Source organism: Jaculus jaculus, chromosome 7 (genome assembly GCF_020740685.1).
Source record: "Jaculus jaculus isolate mJacJac1 chromosome 7, mJacJac1.mat.Y.cur, whole genome shotgun sequence".
Lineage (NCBI taxonomy): Eukaryota > Metazoa > Chordata > Mammalia > Rodentia > Dipodidae > Jaculus > Jaculus jaculus.
Window position 1 is genome coordinate 40,873,771 of NC_059108.1, and position 21,092 is coordinate 40,894,862.

Below are 21,092 nucleotides of genomic sequence, written 5' to 3' on the forward strand. Positions count from 1 at the left end.
GCATCTGGCTAACGTGGGACCTGGGGAACCAAGCCTCGAACCGGGGTCCTTAGGCTACACAGGCAAGAACTTAACCGCTAAGCCATCTCTCCAGCCCAGAAAATTCCACTGTATACAAACAATGTTAATGTAGTTTTTCTAACTTCATGTAACAGTTATAAATATTGCTTTAGTTAGACCTTAAAATTGTTCAATGGTAAAAGGTACTTATTTAAGAAATTGTTTTGTGTCTGGCATATTGTCTCTAATGCATGTTAAATCATGCTTGCTTAACTCAACAATGACCAAATTTTATTTTATTCTTGAGCTATGTGTAATCAGTCTCAGTCAAGGTTTCACTTAATTAGCTGTCTCACTCCTGGTCTCTTAAGTTCATTGCTTATAGAGATATTGATACTTAAAACATGTTTCCTGCCCTAGAAAAATAATCTTAAATTGATGTTCTGTTCCAGTTTTGGGGGTAATTGGTACTTACATTGCTATACAGACTAGCCAAAGTCATTTTCAAACACAGATGCTAAGTTTTATACTGTCTTGTCTTTTTCCTGGCATACAATTTCTAGATTAAATCAATTAACTTAAAGTTATTGATAAAGTATTGTTTTCAGGGCTACTGAAATGTTCTGCATATACTTATAACTGACAGATACTTAAAAGATAGAATGTGTATACTTTCTATGTCCCAGATATAGCTTACACTGTCACCTGACAACTAAACTTAAGTGTTAATCAGAATGACTTTAAACTATTGTGTCATTCTCTAAGCAGATCTGCTTTGATAACCAGATATGTTCTGCACCCTTTTTAACTAACCTGCTTTGCTAATCATATATGTAAAGCTTCTCTGTGTGATTAATAACCATATGTAGAAGCCAAAATCAATTGGAAATGTTGGAGTTAAAAGGATAATCAATATTTTGTTTCCTACTCCAGGGTCAAAAGGCCACAGGAGATTATGGGACACTTGAACTTCTAGCCTCTGGTAAGTTACCTGTCTTCTTGAATGAGAGGATGTAGAGACCCAGAACTGAATTCCAAGTCAGCATATCTACAACAGGGGAGTCACACTGGAGGAAAAATCAGTCCTCCGGGCTTCCCAAAAGAGAGAGGGCCACTTGGTCAGCACAGCCTTGACTTATCCTAACAGATGACAATGCTGAGAGTCATAGAACTCCTCACAGGTCCCTAAAAGTCTCTCCTATAGCACCATTAGTAACCTCTAAAATATATAGTTTATTTTGGTAGCCTACATGGTCTTACTCACCCAATGAAAAAAATATAACTTCAAAATATAACTACAATATAAACAATGATTCGGACTAATAGGTGCCCCTGTCTGATGCTGACTTACAATACTAGACTCTAACATTAACTCATACCTTCTGCCTCTGCCTGCCCCTGATTAACTCCCCTACCCTGACCCCAGCTCCTCCCACTTGCCTTAGCCAGAATCAGAGCTATTCCTCGGCCCCCTCCTTCCCTTCCCTGCCCTATCTCATCCAGGGATAAGCACACTGCCACCCCAATAGACACTCTCAAACTTAAACTCTCCTGTGTTCCTGCTCTTCTTCCGATCCCCAAAAGCTCCTCTGCTTCTTCTCTCTTGCCCCAAGCCCTCCACCTCTTGCTCTGAATGCTCACCCTCCCTTTGTGACTAGCATTTTCATGTCATGGCTGTGGACCAGAGTAACAAGCTCCTTTATTCTCCCTTATGTCTTATTACAGGGTACAAAGAGCCCATCTCCCTCACCTTCTCTATCAAAGGCGTGTGCCAGAAACTTCCCCAAAGCCAGCTCAATACAGGGATGGTATGAGAGAAGTCTCTGTTTCATTCAGGACCAAGTCATAACAACATGCTACACTGGCACTGTCGATCTCAACACTCTGCCACCTCTAGCCACCATGAAACTGCCTCCCCATCACCTGCCCTGAAGGGAGAACCATCGACTGCATTATCCAGCCTCTCCCATAAGAACTCATTGACATTGTGGTCAGCATGAAAAAATTAACCTTCCTGTCTTATCATTGACAAAAGGCTGGGATGTTAGGTCAGGACAAAATGGAGTCACAGCAGGACATGACAGAGACATAAGGAAGGGGGTCATCCACATTCCTCAGGGAACCACCCAGCCATCGTCCCTTCCTTGCCTAACACTGCCCCAAGTCTAGGTTTCCTGCCCCCTTATCTCCCACCTGGTCACTGTTCTGGTCTCACACCCTAGCTATTTCCCTCATTCACCTTCCCCAACTGAAAAATTATATATAGCCCACTATCTGGAATCTCAAAGTTGACTGTGCTTTGCTCTTGAAAGTCAGTCCTGGCAGCTCATGTCCCGTGCCCCCCCCCCCCCAGAATAAAAGCTTCCATCTTTGCCTCAGAGTGGTCTCTGTGGCCTTGGTCACTCCTGAACCTTACATCCAGTACCCATGAAAAGCCAGATCCACAAAGTGGCGCATGCATCTGGAGTTCACTTGCAGTGGCAGGAGGTCTTAGTGTGTCTATTCTTTCTCTCACTCTCCAGTAAACGAAATGTAAAACAGGACTATACAAATTCAGTATTGTTTTATTTTGTTTGTGTTTTGCTTACTTTTTTTTTTTTTTTTTTTTTTTTAGGTAGGGTCTCCTTCTGGCCCAGGCTGACCTGGAATTCACTATGTAATCTCAGGCTGACCTTGAACTCACAGTGATCCTCCTACCTCTGCCTACCTAGTACTGAGTACTGAGATTAAAGGCATGAGATTCCCTGTCCAGCTCCCTTTTTGCCAAATTAAAATTTGAATTTAATTTGAACAATGAACAAAAGATAAATCTCTACTTCATGGTTAGGATACAGGGGAGTGAAGTCAAATGACTGACAAGCAAGCAAATAGCAGGAAAATACACAGTAGTTTAAATTTCTTATGCTCTCTTTTCTACTGGTGTGAACCATGGTGTCTGTTTTTGACTTTAATCATTTGTTGCAAGTTTCTGATCATTTATTGAATGCTTATGGACAACCTCCAGTTTCATGTGATTCTGGAAGACCCTCACTGTCATTCTTTCTCCAAACTTACTAGAATTCCACAATCTCATAGAAAGTTCGCTGAGGCCTGAAATACTTTAAAAGAATTTTTAAATTTTAGAAAGTCAGCCTGTGCATCTAGCATAGCACATTAATTTTTTGGTAGCAAAAACATCTGGCTATGCACTCAAAGTTAGATGATTAACCTGGGCATGGTGGTGCATACTTTTAATCCCAATACTAGGGAGGCAGAGATAGGAGGATCGCTGTGAGTTTGAAGCAAGCCTGATACTACATAGTGAATTCCAGGTCAAGTCTGAGCTGGAGAAAGACCCTACCTTAAAAAAAAAAAAAAAGTTAAATGAAGGCTGGAGAGATGGCTTAGCAGTTAAGGCATATGCCTATGAAGCCTAAGGACCCAGGTTCTATTTTTGAGGTCCTATGTAAGCCAGATGCACATGGTGCACATTCATCTGGAGTTCATTTGCAGTGGCAAGAGGCTCTGGTGTGTCCCCCCATAAATAAATAAAATACTAAAAACCTGAAATCTTGGAAAGTCTTCAGCTTCTAATTTGTTCAGAGGACGTTCAAAGCCTGTCTCTCACTCTGAAACTTTCTAAACTAGTTTTCAAATTACTACCTCAAAGTAACCAAAGCAAACACTTTTCTTTCTTTCTTTCTTTCTTTCTTTCTTTCTTTCTTTCTTTCTTTTTTTTTTTTTTTTTTTTTTTGAGGTAGGGTGTCACTCTATCCCAAATTCACTGTGTAATCTCAGGCAGGGCTTGAACCCACAGCAATCCTCCTACCTCAGCATCCTGAGTGCTGGGATTAAAGGTGTACACCACCACACCAGGCTAAAGCCAGAATTTTCTAAAAGAACAGACTTCCTCAGCAGCAAGTCCCCTTCCTGAAGAACCAGGCCTATTCCCAGGAACATCATTTTTTCCAAACTCCTAAACTAAAAGCTGTTTGCTTGTTTGTTTTTCTCTGTCCCATATGCTTTTGGTCCCACAATTCATAGGATTTATCATCTAGTCTTTTGTTGTTGTTGCTTTTGTTTTTCGAGATAGGGTCTCACTGTAGCCCAGGCTGACCTGGAATTCACTATGGAGTCTCAGGGTGGCCTTGAACTCACGGCGATCCTCCTACCTCTGCCTCCCAATTGTTAGGATTAAAGGCATGTGCCACCACGCCCGGCTCATCCAGTCTTTTTGTCCCACCCAACAGCCACAGTTGGGGAGCCACCAGCGCAGCGTGTGAGGTCCTGTCCCTGCGCTTTTCAAGGATTTTTACTTCCCTACCCGAGGTCCACAAGAAAGGCCAAGGTCCCTGACTGACATACTTCACTTATCATAAAATGCCCTTCTTCACGCAAGGCTACAATTTTCCTCTGAGCCTCACTTGACACTCCTGAAAAATGAATTCTACTCCCAAGGTTCATTTCCGCCCCTTTTCCCTGGCCAGACACATTCAGCTTGGGTGAGCTTCTCCTCTCTGCCGTCTTTCCTGAGAATAGGGTAGTTCTCCACGTAACCAATCCAGTGTATCATCTTTTTAAATCTTCAATAAAATTAGCCTGCCATTTCTTGTTTTCTTTTTTTGGTTTTGTGAGGTAGGGCCTCCATCTTTAGCTCAGGTTGACCTGGAATTCACAATGTATTCTCAGGGTGGCCGAGAACTCATAGGGATCCTCCTACCTTTGCCTCCCTTTATTATGTGAAGGAAGGCTGAGCGCACGGCCGTTTCCTCCCTTTACTACGTGAAGGAAGGCTGAGCGCACGGCCGTTTCCTCCCTTTACTACGTGAAGGAAGGCTGAGCGCACGGCCGTTTCCTCCCTTTACTACGTGAAGGAAGGCTGAGCACACGGACATTTCCTCCCTTTATTATGTGAAGGAAGGCTGAGCACACGGCCATTTCCTCCCTTTACTATGTGAAGGAAGGCTGAGCACAGGGCCATTTCCTCCCTTTACTATGTGAAGGAAGGCTGAGCACAGGGACATTTCCTCCCTTTACTATGTGAAGTAAGGCTGAGCACACGGCCATTTCCTCCCTTTACTGTGTGAAGGAAGGCTGAGCGCACGGCCATTTCCTCCCTTTATTATGTGAAGGAAGGCTGAGCACACGGCCATTTCCTCCCTTTACTGTGTGAAGGAAGGCTGAGCACACGGCCATTTCCTCCCTTTACTGTGTGAAGGAAGGCTGAGCACACGGCCATTTCCTCCCTTTACTATGTGAAGGAAGGCTGAGCGCACGGCCATTTCCTCCCTTTACTGTGTGAAGGAAGGCTGAGCACACGGCCATTTCCTCCCTTTACTACGTGAAGGAAGGCTGAGCACACGGCCATTTCCTCCCTTTACTACGTGAAGGAAGGCCGAGCACACGGCCATTTCCTCCCTTTACTGTGTGAAGAAAGGCCGAGCACACGGCCATTTCCTCCCTTTACTGTGTGAAGGAAGGCTGAGCACACGGCCATTTCCTCCCTTTACTGTGTGAAGGAAGGCTGAGCACACGGCCATTTCCTCCCTTTACTGTGTGAAGGAAGGCTGAGCGCACGGCCATTTCCTCCCTTTACTACGTGAAGGAAGGCTGAGCACACGGCCATTTCCTCCCTTTATTATGTGAAGAAATGCTGAGCACACGGCCATTTCCTCCCTTTACTATGTGAAAGAAGGCAGAGCACACGCAATTTCCTCCCTTTATTATGTGAAGGAAGGCAGAGCGCACGGCCATTTCCTCCCTTTACTATGTGAAGAAATGCTGAGCACACGGCCATTTCCTCCCTTTATTATGTGAAGGAATGCTGAGCACAGGGCCATTTCCTCCCTTTATTATGTGAAGGAAGGCTGAGCACACGGCCATTTCCTCCCTTTACTATGTGAAGGAAGGCTGAGCACACACAGCCATTTCCTCCCTTTACTATGTGAAGGAAGGCTGAGCACACAGCCATTTCCTCCCTTTACTATGTGAAGGAAGGCTGAGCACACACAGCCATTTCCTCCCTTTACTATGTGAAGGAAGGCTGAGCACACAGCCATTTCCTCCCTTTACTGTGTGAAGGAAGGCTGAGCACACGGCCATTTCCTCCCTTTACTATGTGAACTGAGGCTCACTCTGCTTCATTCCTTTGCTCCTGCCACCCTCTTACTAATCTCCTCATTCCCATGCATGTGTGAAGATGTGTGTGGTTTTATTTATGACTGGGGTAATAATCAATAGATATTTACTCACAGCCTTGACAGTATTTGCTGTTTCCTTGTCATGTTAAAAAACATGCCGGTAGGCTGGGGAGATGGCTCAGCAGTTAGAGGTGCCTGCTTGCAAAGCCTGCCGGCCCCAGTATCCATGTAAAGCCAGATGCACAAAATGACAAATGCATCTGGAGTTTGTTTGCAGTGGCAAGATGCCCTGGCATACCCATAATTTCTCTTTCTCTGTGCTAATAAATAAAATATTTTTAGACATAAAAAAAAAGTCTTTAAAAATGGTGCTGGAGAGATGGCTCAGTGGTTAAGGTGCTTGCCTGCAAACCCTAACAACCCAAGTTCGATTCCCTGGTACCCACACGAAGTGGCACATGCATCTGGAGTTTGTTTGCAGTAGATGGAAGTTGGAAGCCCTGGGACACCCATTCTCTCTCTTTCTCTCTCTCTCTCCTTACAAATAAATAAAATATTTAAAATAAATAAAGTAAGTAAAACATCATGAAGGTGGAGATGCCTCACTGCAAGATGAGCTAGCAGCACAGGGAGGTTATCCAAGTACTCTCCCTCATAATTCCAACTTGAATATCATTCTATGCAGTGGCTTTACAAGTGACTGGAAAGAAGTGACAAGTCTAGACAGGAGGCTAATAAACAGATAAAAATAAAATGCAAAACAATTAAATTTTCTTTTTTTTTTTCGAGGTAGAGGTTCATTCTAGCCCAGGCTAATCTGGCACTCTATAGTCCCCGGCTGGCCTCAAACTCATGGTGATCCTCCTATCTCTGCCTCCTGAGTGCTGGGATTAAAGGTGTACGCCGCCACCACAAAACAATTAAATTTAAAAGTGATCCTATAAACTTAAGAGGGGGATGGGCAGGTAGCCTACTCAAGCTTAAACAGCATTTACAACATAAAATATGTACGATGGCTATGGAATAATAGAGCAAAAGATGGGTGTGGAGGGGGAGGAACATAAACAACACGTTAATCCTAGAAGTATATCTCCAAGTTTAAACAGTATTTACAAGATAAGTTGGTTATTAAATGACCCAGCAAAAAGGAAGTGTATGGGTGTGGAGAAGGGAGAAATGTAAATAGGAGCAGCTTGATAAAATGTATTTCTCTTACACAGCAGATTGGAAATAAGGTCAATGAATAAAAATGAGTCAGGACCAGAGGTAGGAGAGCATGCGCCATCTAGTCCAGCTGTTTCTTCCCAGATGCCTTTTTCCCAGCACCACAGTATTTTATTTCAAAGAAAGTTACAGCTTGAGCCACATGCTGAAAACAGACACGGAGGTTCTCCTCTGAGCCGTGAAGACACGGCTGGAAGCTGGCACGCCTGTGCCCATCCTCTCATCCCCTTCCCTGGCCCAGCTTCCCCAGGAAGCTGCGGGCCTCACAGGGTACCACGTAAAGCACTCCCATGCGCTCAATTACAGATAGAAAAGACGGAACTGGCAGGGACAAGAGTAGTCTAAGAAGAGCTGAAGGCAGGCAGCGGCCCTTAGCTGCCCTGGCTGCCAGAGTTTTCATTTTCCAGTTGCTGCCATCTCTGTCACTTATGAATTGACATGTGAGCTCCTTGCTCTAGACGCTTCTGCCCAGTGAAGATATATCACTTCTGAATTACTTGAGATATTTCAAAATTCTATGAGAATATGGGCCAGGTCATACAATACCAATGAGAAATTTAGGAAACTTTATAAATAAGATAGTGAAGGTTCCCCTCCACGAAAGGCTATCATTTTTGTTTTATTTTTATAATGCATAGTGTAACCTCAGATTCCCAAGTAGCTACGATTACTATGATTGCGGCCTGCACCAGTGGCCCAGCTAGAAGTCAACACTTGCAAGAGTCATTCTTTTTAGTTATTTTATTTATTTATTTATGAGTGGGAGGGAGAGAGAGAAAATGACTGCACCAGGGCCTCCGACAGCTGTAAATGAACTCCAGACATATGTGCCACCTTGTGCATCTGGCTTACATGGGTCCTGAAAAATTGAACCTGGATCCTTTGGCTTTGCAGGCAAGTGCCTTAACTGCTAAGCCTCTTTAGTTATTTTAGACACAGGTTATCAGAAAATCCAAGGACACTGATTTGAATGACTCCATCATCAACTGGAAGATGTCCCAAAACAGCTCCTGTTTCTCTTACTTTTTGAGCCATCTCCACTTTAAACTTCTAACAAAACAAAAAAAAGTGGTAAAAAAAATTCAGTGTTTAAGATTTTCTTATTAGGATCACTTTGGCCTGTGACAGCATTTTAACACTCAGGTGTCAAAGCTCTTCATTATTTAGCCAGCCAAGGTGGCACACGCCTTTAATCCCAGCACTTGGGAGGCAGGGGTAGGAGGATCACCATGAGTTCAAGGCCACCCTGAGACTACCAAGTGAATTCCAGGTCAGCCTGGGCTAGAGTGAAACCCTACCTCGAAAAACAAAAAACAAAAAATAAAACCTCTTGGGCTGGAGAGATGGCGTAGCGGTTAAGCGCTTGCCTGTGAAGCCTAAGGACCCCGGTTCGAGGCTCGGTTCCCCAGGTCCCACGTTAGCCAGATGCACAAGGGGGCGCACGCGTCTGGAGTTCATTTGCAGAGGCTGGAAGCCCTGGTGTGCCCATTCTCTCTCTCTCCCTCTATCTGTCTTTCTCTCTGTGTCTGTCTCTCAAATAAATAAATAAAAAAAAACCAAAAAACCTCTTTATCAAATGTGAGCTAGTGGCAGGGAGATGGGTCTCCTGGGTAAGGAAATGGCCCAGCTAGCCTGGAGTTACTTGCTTTGTTTCACCTATCATAAGCAGTGTTCTCTCCTAACCACAAGTTGCCTCCAAGGCTTTAGGCAGCTAAGGTCAAGTTATCTGTCTGTCTTCCGTCCCAAAGTTTAGATTATGGTTTTCTAGACATTTTCTTCCACATTTCTCATTGGAAATCATCAAAAATGACGCTAGATAGCTTATAATTGGCCAATAATTAACATGAACTTTTTACTGACTTTTTTAACCTCTCTCTGGATGGTGTTTGACTAGTTTCTAAAATACAGAACCTGGGCTGGAGAGATTGCTCAGTGGTTAAGGCACTTGCTTCTAAAGCCTGATGGCCCAGGTTTGATTACCCAGTATCCAGGTAAAGCTAGGTACACAGAGTGGTGCATGCGTCTGGAGTTCATTTGCAGTGGCAGGAGGCCCTGATGCACCCATACTCTCCTCTCTCTCTCTCTCTCTCTCTGTGTGTGTGTGTGTGTGTGTGTGTGTGTGCATGTGTACCTGTCTTTCTCAAATAAATAAATAAAAACATAAAAAATAAAATAAAATAGAAAATCAACAGGCACAGTGGCCAAAAATGCGGGGGAGGGGAAGGAAGGAAGAAAATCAAAGCTCTACCAAGAGTACATGATGGTATAACTGACAGTCAGGGCAGCGATCAAGGTACAGAATCCCCAAGTACAGAAGCATCTGATGTGGTCAGGAAAGGGCCAAGAGTAAATGTTTTACTCTATCGTCAACTGTCATTCAGCACTTAAAAGGTTTTTCTTCTGAGTTGTTTTTATGTGTTTATGTATGTGTATACATACATGTAAACATACACAATTTAAAATCATTACTTGTTTCACTAGATTATGGGTTAAGAGCAAAGAATAGATCAAAAGTTTACAGGACACACATCCTCCACATTCCATCCTGCAGCTTCAAAGCTCGGGGCCCAGGACAAGCCAGTGTCAGCGCTGCAGGTGGAGAGCGGGGAGCAGTAAGCGTCGGGGCAGGTTGGGGCTGGTGGCGGTGGCTACCTTATACCAAAGGAAACGTGGCTTCAGAGAGAATATAAAGTAGGTTTTATTTATCTGTTTATTTTTCTAATGTTGAAAGTTCTAAAAATCCTATAGCAAACAAAGCTAAATGTCAGAGAATGACACAGCAGTGCTTAGCTTCATCAGCATTTACTTTGCTAATTAAACTCTAACAGACTGGGAACAAAAATTAACATAGGAGTGATGGAGAGGAGAGAGGTGAAAATGAATAAGTATAAATACAAGTATAAATAGAAATAAGCATATTAATAGGCAGTGATCAGGATACTTTCAGAAATATGAGACTAAAATGTTTCTTTCAGGGCTAGAGAGATGGCTTAGTGGTTAAGGCGCTTGCCTACAAAGCCTAATGAACTGAGTTCAATTCCCCAGTACCCATGTAAGCCAGTTGTACTAGGTGGCTCATGCATCTGGAGTTTGTTTGCAGTGGCTAGAGGCCCTGGTGTGTCCATTCTCTCTCTTGCTCTTGCGCGCGCGCTCTTCCCCCCCCCCCCCCCGTCTTTCTCTTCCTGTCTCTCTGTCAAATAAATTAAATATAAAATAAAATGTTTCTTTAGCCATCCACATGGAAATTAAATCTGGTTATCAAACATATGCCTCACATTCAAACATTATTAAAGAGAAACTGGGGAAAAAAACCCACTAATGATGCAGAACAGCTTCAACAAGGACTCACCTCAAGATCCCGGTCATAGTACCTGTTTCTGGAATGTTCGTATCTATTTCGGCAGTCAGGGCCCCTGTTACGAGAGTCAACACTCCTGCTGCGATTGTTGGCACATCCGTTACATCTGCCACAGCCACAGCCACAGCAGGTTCGACCCCCCATGGAGGTGCTGGAGTGGATCAGCCTTCAAATTTCCCAAAAGATGAGCAACACGTACTCCCAAACACGGCCAAGGTCAGCAGATAGCCTTCTTGACAAAAGAAGGAACCCCAAAGAGCAACTTCTGATCAAAACAAATATTCTAGTGGGGTTGGAAAAGTCCCTGCATCCATTCAAAAGCAGCCTATCTCCAGCCCAAATGATGGACGGGTTCTCTGTGGACAGCCTCACGCAAACAAATGAGCATCCGGCCAGTGACTCCTCTTTATTATGAGCATGATGTCAGCACAGCTCTAATTTTCTCCCGTATTGCATTTGCTAGTAGGAATTCAGCTTGAAATTTAAGGATGTCAGAGCACAATAACAGTAATTACCACTTATATAGAGCTTTACATTCGCCCTCTGGTTTCAGACCATTCAGGAGCCCTTAAGCAAGATTGGCCTACTGGCCAGGATGGTCACCACCCAGGTGTCCCTGCAGGAAAGAGACCTGCATCTACAAGCTAGACAAAGACCCAAAGGACCCAATTGATATATTTTCAGATCTTGATGTTATAAGCCTTAGAGAGGTGGGCATGTTGTATATACAGGGCATTCTCAGGAGATCAAAGGGAGAGAGACTGGAGAATGGGACGGGGCGGCTCGGCAGCCCCTCTCCGGGACCTTCGTTCACTTGACTATGGGAGAACTGCAAAAGCCTCCTTCCTGCTCCCCATCTCCTCTGAAACTCCCTCTAGTCTAGGCTTGCCCATCCTTCACCCATGGGTCACATGTGTCCCAGGCAGCTGCAAATATGGCCCAACATATTTCTAGGTGACAAATGTCATGATGCAATGTCAAAAGGCTGGAAACCACTGTTCAGGTGGAGTCTAGAGTAAGGGCAGAGTGTTTCGGGTTTTTTATTACTTCAGAGCTCCTATGACAGACAACCCCTTCTCCTCCACAAACCCACAGCAAATTTAAATTGGATAACAGAATACTCAGAAAACAGGACAAGGAAGAAGAGCAGGACGAGGAGAAACTGATGATAAAGAAGGTAAAATGTGCCATTTAGGGGGGAAAAAAACTATGCATACTCCATATCAAGCTTTATCATAGAATCTCTGATACAAACCAATCAGTACAAAAAACCCAAAGAAAGGATAGAAAGAAAGGAGTTGGAGATATGGCAGTGGCTAAAGACACTTGCTTTCAAAGTCTTGACAACCTGGGGTTCAATTCCCCAGTACCCATGTAGAACCAGATGTACAAAGTGACAATGTGTCTGGTCTCGTTTGCAGTGGCGGCAGGCCCTGGCGTCCATGGTCACTCTCTGTCTGCCTCTTTCTCTCTCTGAAATAAAGAAATAATTTAAAAAAAAAAAAGGATAGGGGCTGGAGAGATGGCTTAGCAGTTAAGCGCTTGCCTGTGACGCCTAAAGACTCTGGTTTGAGGCTTCATTCCCCAGGACCCACGTTAGCCAAATGCATAATAAGGGGCACACGCGTCTGGAGTTCATTTGCAATGGCTGGAGGCCCTGGCGCACCCAATCTCTCTCTCTTTATCTGCCTCTCTCTCTCTCTGTCTGTCACTCTCAAATAAAAATGAACAACAAAAAAGGATAGGGAAAAGGAGCTGAAGGGTTAAAGGAGCTTACATGAGAGCCTGATAGCCTGGGTTCAATTCCCCAGTACCCACATAAATCCACATGCATAAAGTGGCATGTGGGTCTGGAGTTCCTTTGCAGTGGCCAGAGACCCTGGGGTGCTCTGCTTTGCTCTCTCTGCTCTCATGCATGTATGCATGTCCATATGCGTGAGTACGCTTGTGTGTGGGGGTGCATGTGTGTGGAGGTTAGAGGTTGACATTGGGTATCTTCCTTGATTGCTCTCCACTTTATTTACAAGGCAGGACCTATCACTTGAACCCAGAGCACATGGATCTGGCTAGTCTAGCTAGCCAGCTTGTCCAGGAATTCTAGATCTCTGTCTCCTGAGCACTGAGATTACAAATGGGCCATCGGTCTGCCTAGAACATGCCAGGGGAGCTGAATTCAGGTCTTCAGGTTGTAGGGCATGAGTTCTTACCATTTAGCAACCTTCACAACTCCTCAATTTCATTCTTTTTTTTAATTTTTTTTGTTCATTTTTTATTTATTTATTTGAGAGTGACAGAGAGAGAGAAAGAGACAGACAGAGAGAGAGAGAGATTGAGAACGGGCGCGCCAAGGTTTCCAGCCACTGCAAACGAACTCCAGATGTGTGCTCCCCCTTGTGCATCTGGCTAACATGGGTCCTGGGGAACCGAGCCTCGAACCGGGGTCCTTAGGCTTCACAGGCAAGCGCTTAACCGTTAAGCCATCTCTCCAGCCCTCAATTTCATTCTTTCTTTCTTTCTTTATTTGAGAGCGACAAACACAGAGAGAATAACAGATAGAGGGAGAGAGAGAGAATGGGCGCGCCAGGGCTTCCAGCCTCTGCAAACGAACTCCAGACGTGTGCGCCCCTTGTCATCTGGCTAACGTGGGACCTGGGGAACCGAGCCTCGAACCGGGGTCCTTAGGCTTCACAGGCAAGCGCTTAACCGCTAAGCCATCTCTCCAGCCCTCAATTTCATTCTTAATTGAAGAACTGCAAACTTAAATAATATGATAGCAATAGACTGGCAGGATTACAAAGACTGATTACACAGAACATTCATAAGGTGGTTTAAACAGGAACATACATTCAGTATTGGGAGCATAAATTGGTAAATCTGTGTGTGTGTGTATGTATGTGTGCGTACATGTGTATAGATGCACAAAGGAAAGGTATTGGGTGTCCTTTTACTCTTCCATTTTATCTATTTACTGATTGGTTTTTCAAGGTAGGGCCTCGCTCTAGCTCAGGCTAGTCTAGTGTTCACTTCGTACTCTTGGGGCGGCCTTGAACTCACAGCGATCCTCCTGCTACTGCCTCCCAAGGGCTGGGATTAAAGGCGTGCGCCATGATGTCTGGCTCATCTTATTTTGTTTAATTAATTGATTTATTTTTTTATTTTCTTGTTTTCCAAGGTAAGGTTTCACTCTGGCCCAGGCTAACCTGGAATTAATTATGGAGTATTAGGGTGGCCTCAAACTCATGGCGATCCTCCTACCTCTGTCTCCCGAGTGCTGGGATTAAAGGCGTGCATCACCACTTTATTTTTTTTAATTATTTATTTATTTATTTGAGAGTGACAGACACAGAGAGAAGGACAGATAGAGGGAGAGAGAGAGAATGGGCGCGCCAGGGCTTCCAGCCTCTGCAAACGAACTCCAGACGCGTGTGCCCCCTTGTGCATCTGGCTAACATGGGACCTGGGGAACCAAGCCTCGAACCGGGGTCCTTAGGCTTCACAGGCAAGCGTTCAACCGCTAAGCCATCTCTCCAGCCCACCACTTTATTTTTTGAGATGGAATCTCTTTCACTGTCATGGATAAATTCTTTTTTTTTTTAAATACTCAATTGGACAGGGTATGGTAGCACTCCTTTAATCCCAGTACTCAGGAGGCAGAGGTAGACGGATCACTGTGAGTTTGAGGTCAGCCTGGGCTAGCGTGAGACCATATCTTGAAAAAATAAAAAGCAACCCACATTTGGACCAACTGAGCATATAAATGCACTAGAAGTAAGTGACAAAGGACACAGAAACAGATCAGTTTCCTCTCAAGGTAAAGAGAGCTTTGAGTCTTTATTCTATCTGTCTCAGGATTGTCGGACTTTTTTTTTATAACAAGAAAATACAATGTTTAGAAGAAAATAATAAATATTATTACCATGCTCTTAAAACAAGCACACCCTACCACAGAGAAAGCCTTCTAGCTTGGGACACTACAGGAAATGGACTGGCTGATATGCACTTACATGTTTATTCATACATGTGTAAATAAACAGTACCCACAATGGCTACCTCCAAGGAAGAAATAACATGCACTCGGGAAGAAACGAAAACAGATCCTCACAGAGCTTTCCGGTTACATCCTGGTGACTCAGGTCCCTTCAAGTGGGAAAGATCCCAAACAGAAAAGCTGAGCTTTTGCAAATCTGCCTATACATATGGTATCCATCTTTTTTTTCTTTTCTTACCAGATCAGATATTTAGCTTTATAAGAAAAAGAACTGATATACCACCACATACCACTGCTTGGATGCCAACCATCCTTGGGTTTCCCAAAGAAATGTCCTCCAGCACAAAGAACACCCAACTCGCACGTCCTGTGCAAGGAAAGGCCATGGCTGGTGTCAGGCAGCTGCAGGAAGGAACAGCTCTCGCGGTAACATGGGGCTCTGTTTCAACTGGATCTTGGCCACTCCATACTGCAGGAGAGCTGGGGATAAGGGTGGGGCCAAGGTCTACAGAGTGCCACTCTCTTTTTGGCACCCGCATAAGGCTTACTTATATATGCAAGTATTTGGAGAGTTTCTGCTCTGCCCTTAAAAGCCCATACAAAAATAAAATTCACTTGGGAGCTGAAATGGCACCCATTGTGATAGCATTGCTTTCTACTGTGAATACCTACATTCCATTCACTCAAGATTGATAAAGAATGTTCCAGTCAGACAAATGCAATATGGCCCATAGGGCCTCCTAATCCTAGTAACTGTCCGTCAGTCAATGAGGGGCTGAGTTCAAGGTGCACGTAAGGTAACTGGCAGCAAAGGGAAAATGAACAATTCTTCTCAGACAGTGATTACAAAGAAAGAGCTGTCTGAATAGGAACTTAAAGGACATGAAGACGTCCACAAGAACACAGAAGTCGGGACCCTTCAGGCATGGGAAGAATGTGTGCAGGGGCAATGGAGTCCACTGGCCTGTAAGGGAGACTTGGGAGAAACAGTTGCCCTCCCCATCAAGGCAGTCAGGACTGTTACCGTTCACAGCACACCAGGGAATCACAGAACTCAGCATGCAGCCCTGAGGGAGCCATTTCAATTTAACTTAAAAAAAATTCCTTTCTCACTCGGGAGGCAGAGGTAGGAGGATTGCCGTGAGTTCGAGGCCACCTTGAGACTCCATAGTGAATTCCAGGTCAGCCTGGGCTAGAGTGAGACCCTACCTCAAAAAACAAAAAAAAAAAAAAAAAAAATCCTTTTCATTTGAGTGTGTGTGTGTGTGTATGGGTGCCAAGGTCTCTTGCTTACTTCAAGTGAATGCTCACCCCGCTTTATGTGGATGCTGGAGAACTGAACTCAGGCCAGAGGTATTACAAGCATGTGCCTTTAACTATCGAGTCATGTCCCAGCCCCTTAATTTGACTTTAATCACAATAAAGCTTAACTCATTTCTCCATCTTCAAAATATTTTAAAAATTTATTTATTGAAAGAGAGGGAAAGACAGACAGACAAAATATGAATATGGGTGTGCCAAGGTATTCTGCCATAGCAAACGAACTCCAGACACATGTACCACTTTGTGCATTTGGCTTTATGTGGGTACTGGGGAACTGAATCTGGGTTATGAGGCTTTGCAAGCAAGCACCTTTAACCACTGAGCAATCTCTCCATCCCCAAAATATTTTTTTTTTTTTTTTTTTTTTTTTTTGGTTTTTCGAGGTAGGGTCTCACTCTGGCTCAGGCTGACCTGAAATTCACTATGGAGTCTCAGGGTGGCCTCGAACTCACAGCGATCCTTCTACCTCTGCCTCCCGAGGGCTGGGATTAAAGGCGTGCGCCACCACACCCGGCTCCAAAATATTTTTGAATAAGCAATGCTTTCATATAACTAAAAAAATGAAAACTTATACCATAGAAAGATTGTATCTCCTTGTCTGTTCATTTTCCTCCAGTCTATACAGCCACCACATCCTAAATACTAGCGTTACAGATATTTGACACCATGCTTAGATTTCTTTTCTCTGTTTTGTTTGTTTGTTTGTTTAATTTTTCTGCGGTAGGGTCTCACTCTAGCCCAGGCCTGGATTCACTATGTAGTCTCAGGGTGGCCTCGAACTCACGGCAATCCTCCTACCTCTGCTGACCGAGTGCTGGAATTAAAGGTGTGCGCCTCCACGCCCAGTTTTATGCAGTGCTGAGAATCAAACCTAGGGCTCTGTGCATGCCTGGCAAGCACTCTGCCAGCTGAGCTACATCCCAGTCCCTCAAGACTTTAAATGAACACGGCTGGACTCTAAAACATACTAAATTGTTAAGGCAACCACCATTTAACGGAAAAATTGTTTTCTATTGTTTTATTTAGTTATCTGAAAGAGAGAGAGAAAGAAGCAGATAGAGAATGAGTATGTCAGAGCCTCCAGCCACCACAAATGAACTCCAAATACATAGGCCACCTTGTGCATCTGGCTTACATGGGTACTGGGGAACTGAACCTAGGTGCTTATGCTTTACAGGCAAGCTCCTTAACCACGAAGCAATCTCCTTAATCCTGTTTTTGATTTTTTTTGAGGTAGGGTCACACACTAACCCAGGCTGGCCTTGAACTCACAGTGATTCTTCTACCTCTGCCTTCTGAGTGCTGGAATTAAAGGTGTGTACCACGTGCCAGTGGAAACATTGTTTTTGTGTAAATAAATAAATAGACAAGGGACTGTGGAGATGACTCAGTAGTTTAAGAAACTTACTTATAAATAAATATGCAAAGCCAGGAATGGTGGTGCACGCCTTTAATCCCAGCACTTGGGAGGCAGAGGTAGAGGGATCATCATGAGTTCAAGGCCACCCTGAGATTCCATAGTGAATTTCAGGTCAGCCTGGGCTAGAGTGAGACCCTACCTCGAAAAATCAAAATAAATAAATAAATAAGTAATCCCTTGTAACTTTTCCCACTCAAGATTTAAATACTCCCAACATTCTCATCTGAACCTGCACCTTTTCCCCACTAGTTGTCTATATGCATTTGAGAAGCGATATTTGTAATCATAAATCTGTATTTCCACAAACACAAGCAGGTATAGTGAATATGTACTTATTTTAATGGGTATCAATATAGTATTGTCAGCTTTAAGGGATGTTCCCAGCATTGCAAAATTAGCAACAAGTAAATAAATACAGTGTCATCTATCTGTGGCTAAATTCTAGTTGTTTGGGGAAATCCATATTATTTGGTTTTAACACAAATATGTTTGAACAGTTATTTGAATAAATGTTTAACTTTGAGCACTGAATCAACTTAAGGATCTTAGAAGAACTTCTGCCTTTGCCCGGGAGGAGAGGCCTTCCTAGCCCTGGTTTACTTCAGTGCACAGGACAGAACCGGGTCACTGGAGACAAGGGTGATTTGAAGGGTACTAAAGAGGCCTGAGCGCCTCGTACTCATTGTAAGTGCCCCATGCAGACTTTGCCTTTTCTTCATTTATTTACTTACTCATCCATCCATTTACTGATTTATTTTTATAGTGCTAGGGGTTGATCCCAGGGTTTCACATGCGAGGCAATTCTCTACTACTTAGTGACATCCCAGCTCTGAATAACACAGGAGTTAAGCCGAGCGAACTCTTGCTTGCTAGTCATACTGAATGATGGCAGGGGGTGGGTGGCTGGCACACGAATTATGGGTCTGCTTGGCCCAGTCAGCCATGATCTTAAGGAACATGAAGTTAAAAACACATCAGTGGTGGGGCTGGATATGGCTCAGAGATACAAAGCTTAATGGCCCGTGTTCGATTCCCCAGTACACATGTAATGCCAGATGCACAAGTGGCGTATGTTTCTGGAGTTCAGTTTGCAGTGTCAGAAGGCCCTGGGATAGCCATTCTCTCTCTCTCTCTCCCTACCCCCTCTCTCTCCTTCTTGCTCTCCAGTCTTTCTTCTTGGTTTTCCGAGGTAGGGTCTCACTCTACCTCAGGCTGACCTGGAATTCAATCTGTAGCCTCAGGGTGGCCTCAAACTCATGGCGATCCTCCTATCTCTGCCTCCCAAGTGCTGGGATTAAAGGCGTGCACTACCACAGCTGGCTCAAATAAATTTTAAAACATTAAAAAACCACACACACCAGTGGTGACAATACAGGAGATTGCACCTCTCCTTCTCTGTCCAGCCCCAGGATGATAAATAGGACAGCGAGAAAGATTAAGAGAGTCAGGACCAGAGTGAGAAAGAGGGAGGGATGCTGGAGGACAAGGTGAGAAGGGGAGAGAGGGAGTGAGCAAGGAAACAGGCTAATCCAGAAGTGGGCCTTAAGCCAGTTCTTCCTACTGCTAGTGTCATGACCATCCCTGAGGGAAAGGCACGAAACAGGACAGGACAGAGGCGGTACCTCACTGGCCCCCCTCCAGAGAACCAGAGAACGGTATGCCTGAACCACTCTGCCTGTTCCCTTTCCAGAGTTCCCAAACTTCTACATGCCCTGCCTTCTTCCTCCTCCGGGATCCCAGTTCGCCTGGCTCCAAGCCTCAATCTGTCTTTTCCATCTGTAGCGACTGGCCACCTTATTTCTTCTGTGATCTCTGGGGTTGAGCCTCTGAGCGCTCCCTCCATGATGTGCAGGACCTGGGCTTAGCCTCGGAGGCCCTGCTCAGTGACTAGGACCTGCGGCTACCAAGCTTTACAAGCAAGTGCTTTAATTGTGAGGCATCTCCCAGCCCAGAGATGTGCCACCATGCACAGTGCAATTTTTTTTTTTTCATTTTGTGGGGATTTCTTTCATCATAAAGTATCCTTCTTTACTAATTTCTTATAAACAAAGAAGAACAAAATGAGAAATCAATTTATAATTAAGTATCCTAATTATGTACCCTACCAATGAGCTATACTCCAAGCCTAATTCTTATTTTCAGTTATAATAAAAACCACATTGGGCTGGAGGGGTGGCTTAATGGTTAAGGCGTTTGCCTGCAAAGCCAGATTTGATTCCGCAGGACCCATTTTAGCCAGATGCACAAGGGGACATACACATCTGGAGTTCGTTTGCAGTGGCTGGAGGCTCTGGCGCACCCATTCATTCTCTCTCTCTCTCTCTCTTTCCCTTCTTTCTCTGTCAAATAAATAAATAAGTAAAAATAAAATACTGGAAAAAACCCACATAACATAAAATTTACTATCTTCACCATTTTTAATTATTAGATACTCTCAAGAATAATCTTATTACTATGCAAACAACATCCAGAACTCTTCATCTTACACTGTTTTTTGTTTTTTAAGATAGTCTGGGGTTGGGTGGCTCAGTGGTAGAGAGCTTCCCCTTAAGCATGACGGCCTTTGAGGCTGGAGGCTGCCACGTTTGACTTCCTAGGGCCCATGTGAAAAGCTGGGCATGGACAGTTCATGGGGACAGGAAATTTGCAGGGATTAGAAACTTGTTGGGCTCACAGCTCTGGGTTGAGAGAGAGACCCCATGCCAAGGAAGTACACAGAAGAGCAACAAAAGAAGGATGCCCAAGGCTCTTCTCTGCACACACATGGGTGCACCTCTGCACACACATGTACACACAACACACACATGCAAAAAAAAAAAAAAAACAAGAGTCTTAGTATTATGTAGCCCAAGGCACGTACCACCCTGCCTTGTAATGGTCAGCATTACTAAAGCAATTTTTTTTTTGAGGTAGGGTTTCACTCTGTAGTCCGAGGCTGGCCTCAAACTCACAGTGATCCTCTGCCTCCCAAGTGCTGGGATTAAAGGTGTGGCCACCATGTACAGTGCAATTTTTTTTTCCACTTTGTGGGGATTTCTTTCATCATAAAGTATCCTTCTGTACTAATTCTCAATGATCTGATAAGCTATAAGAAAAAATGTGTTATACAGCCTGCAAGGGCCAGCCACGCTGTCATCAAGACTGAGGATATCATTCCATCTTCTTATGCTGCAGATAGGTAGATAGGTGAATAATGCCTTTCATGCAAGAGCAAGTGCAGTGAACAAAAGTGCACTTCTGTGTCCCTCGCCTTGGGGACAACCCTTTTGTTTTAAGGCAATGTAATAAAATCAGAACTCTCAGGGTAAACACCTAGATATTAAGAAGCAACCACTGGTAAAGTAATAAATCCCTATCATAGGAAAAATTACAAATGCTTTAGTGGCCAAGAACCATTTATTTAAAATATTGATGTCACCTTAACTTTACATGCCTCAAGAAACGAACAAAGGTGGGCTGGAGAGATGGCTCAGCGGTTAAGTGCTTGCCTGTGAAGCCTAAGGACCCCGGTTCGAGGCTCGGTTCCCCAGGTCCCACGTTAGCCAGATGCACAAGGGGGCGCACGCGTCTGGAGTTCGTTTGCAGAGGCTGGAAGCTCTGGTGCGCCCATTCTCTCTCTCTCCCTCTATCTGTCTTTCTCTCTCTGTCTGTCGCTCTCAA

At 44.2% G+C, this 21,092-nt stretch overlaps 1 protein-coding gene across 1 annotated transcript in view; it reads right to left on the bottom strand.

The window, feature by feature from the left end:
- Crybg1 (crystallin beta-gamma domain containing 1) overlaps positions 1–21,092 on the bottom strand; it is a 260,270-nt gene that overhangs the window by 135,401 nt on the left and 103,777 nt on the right. The window lies entirely within an intron of this gene.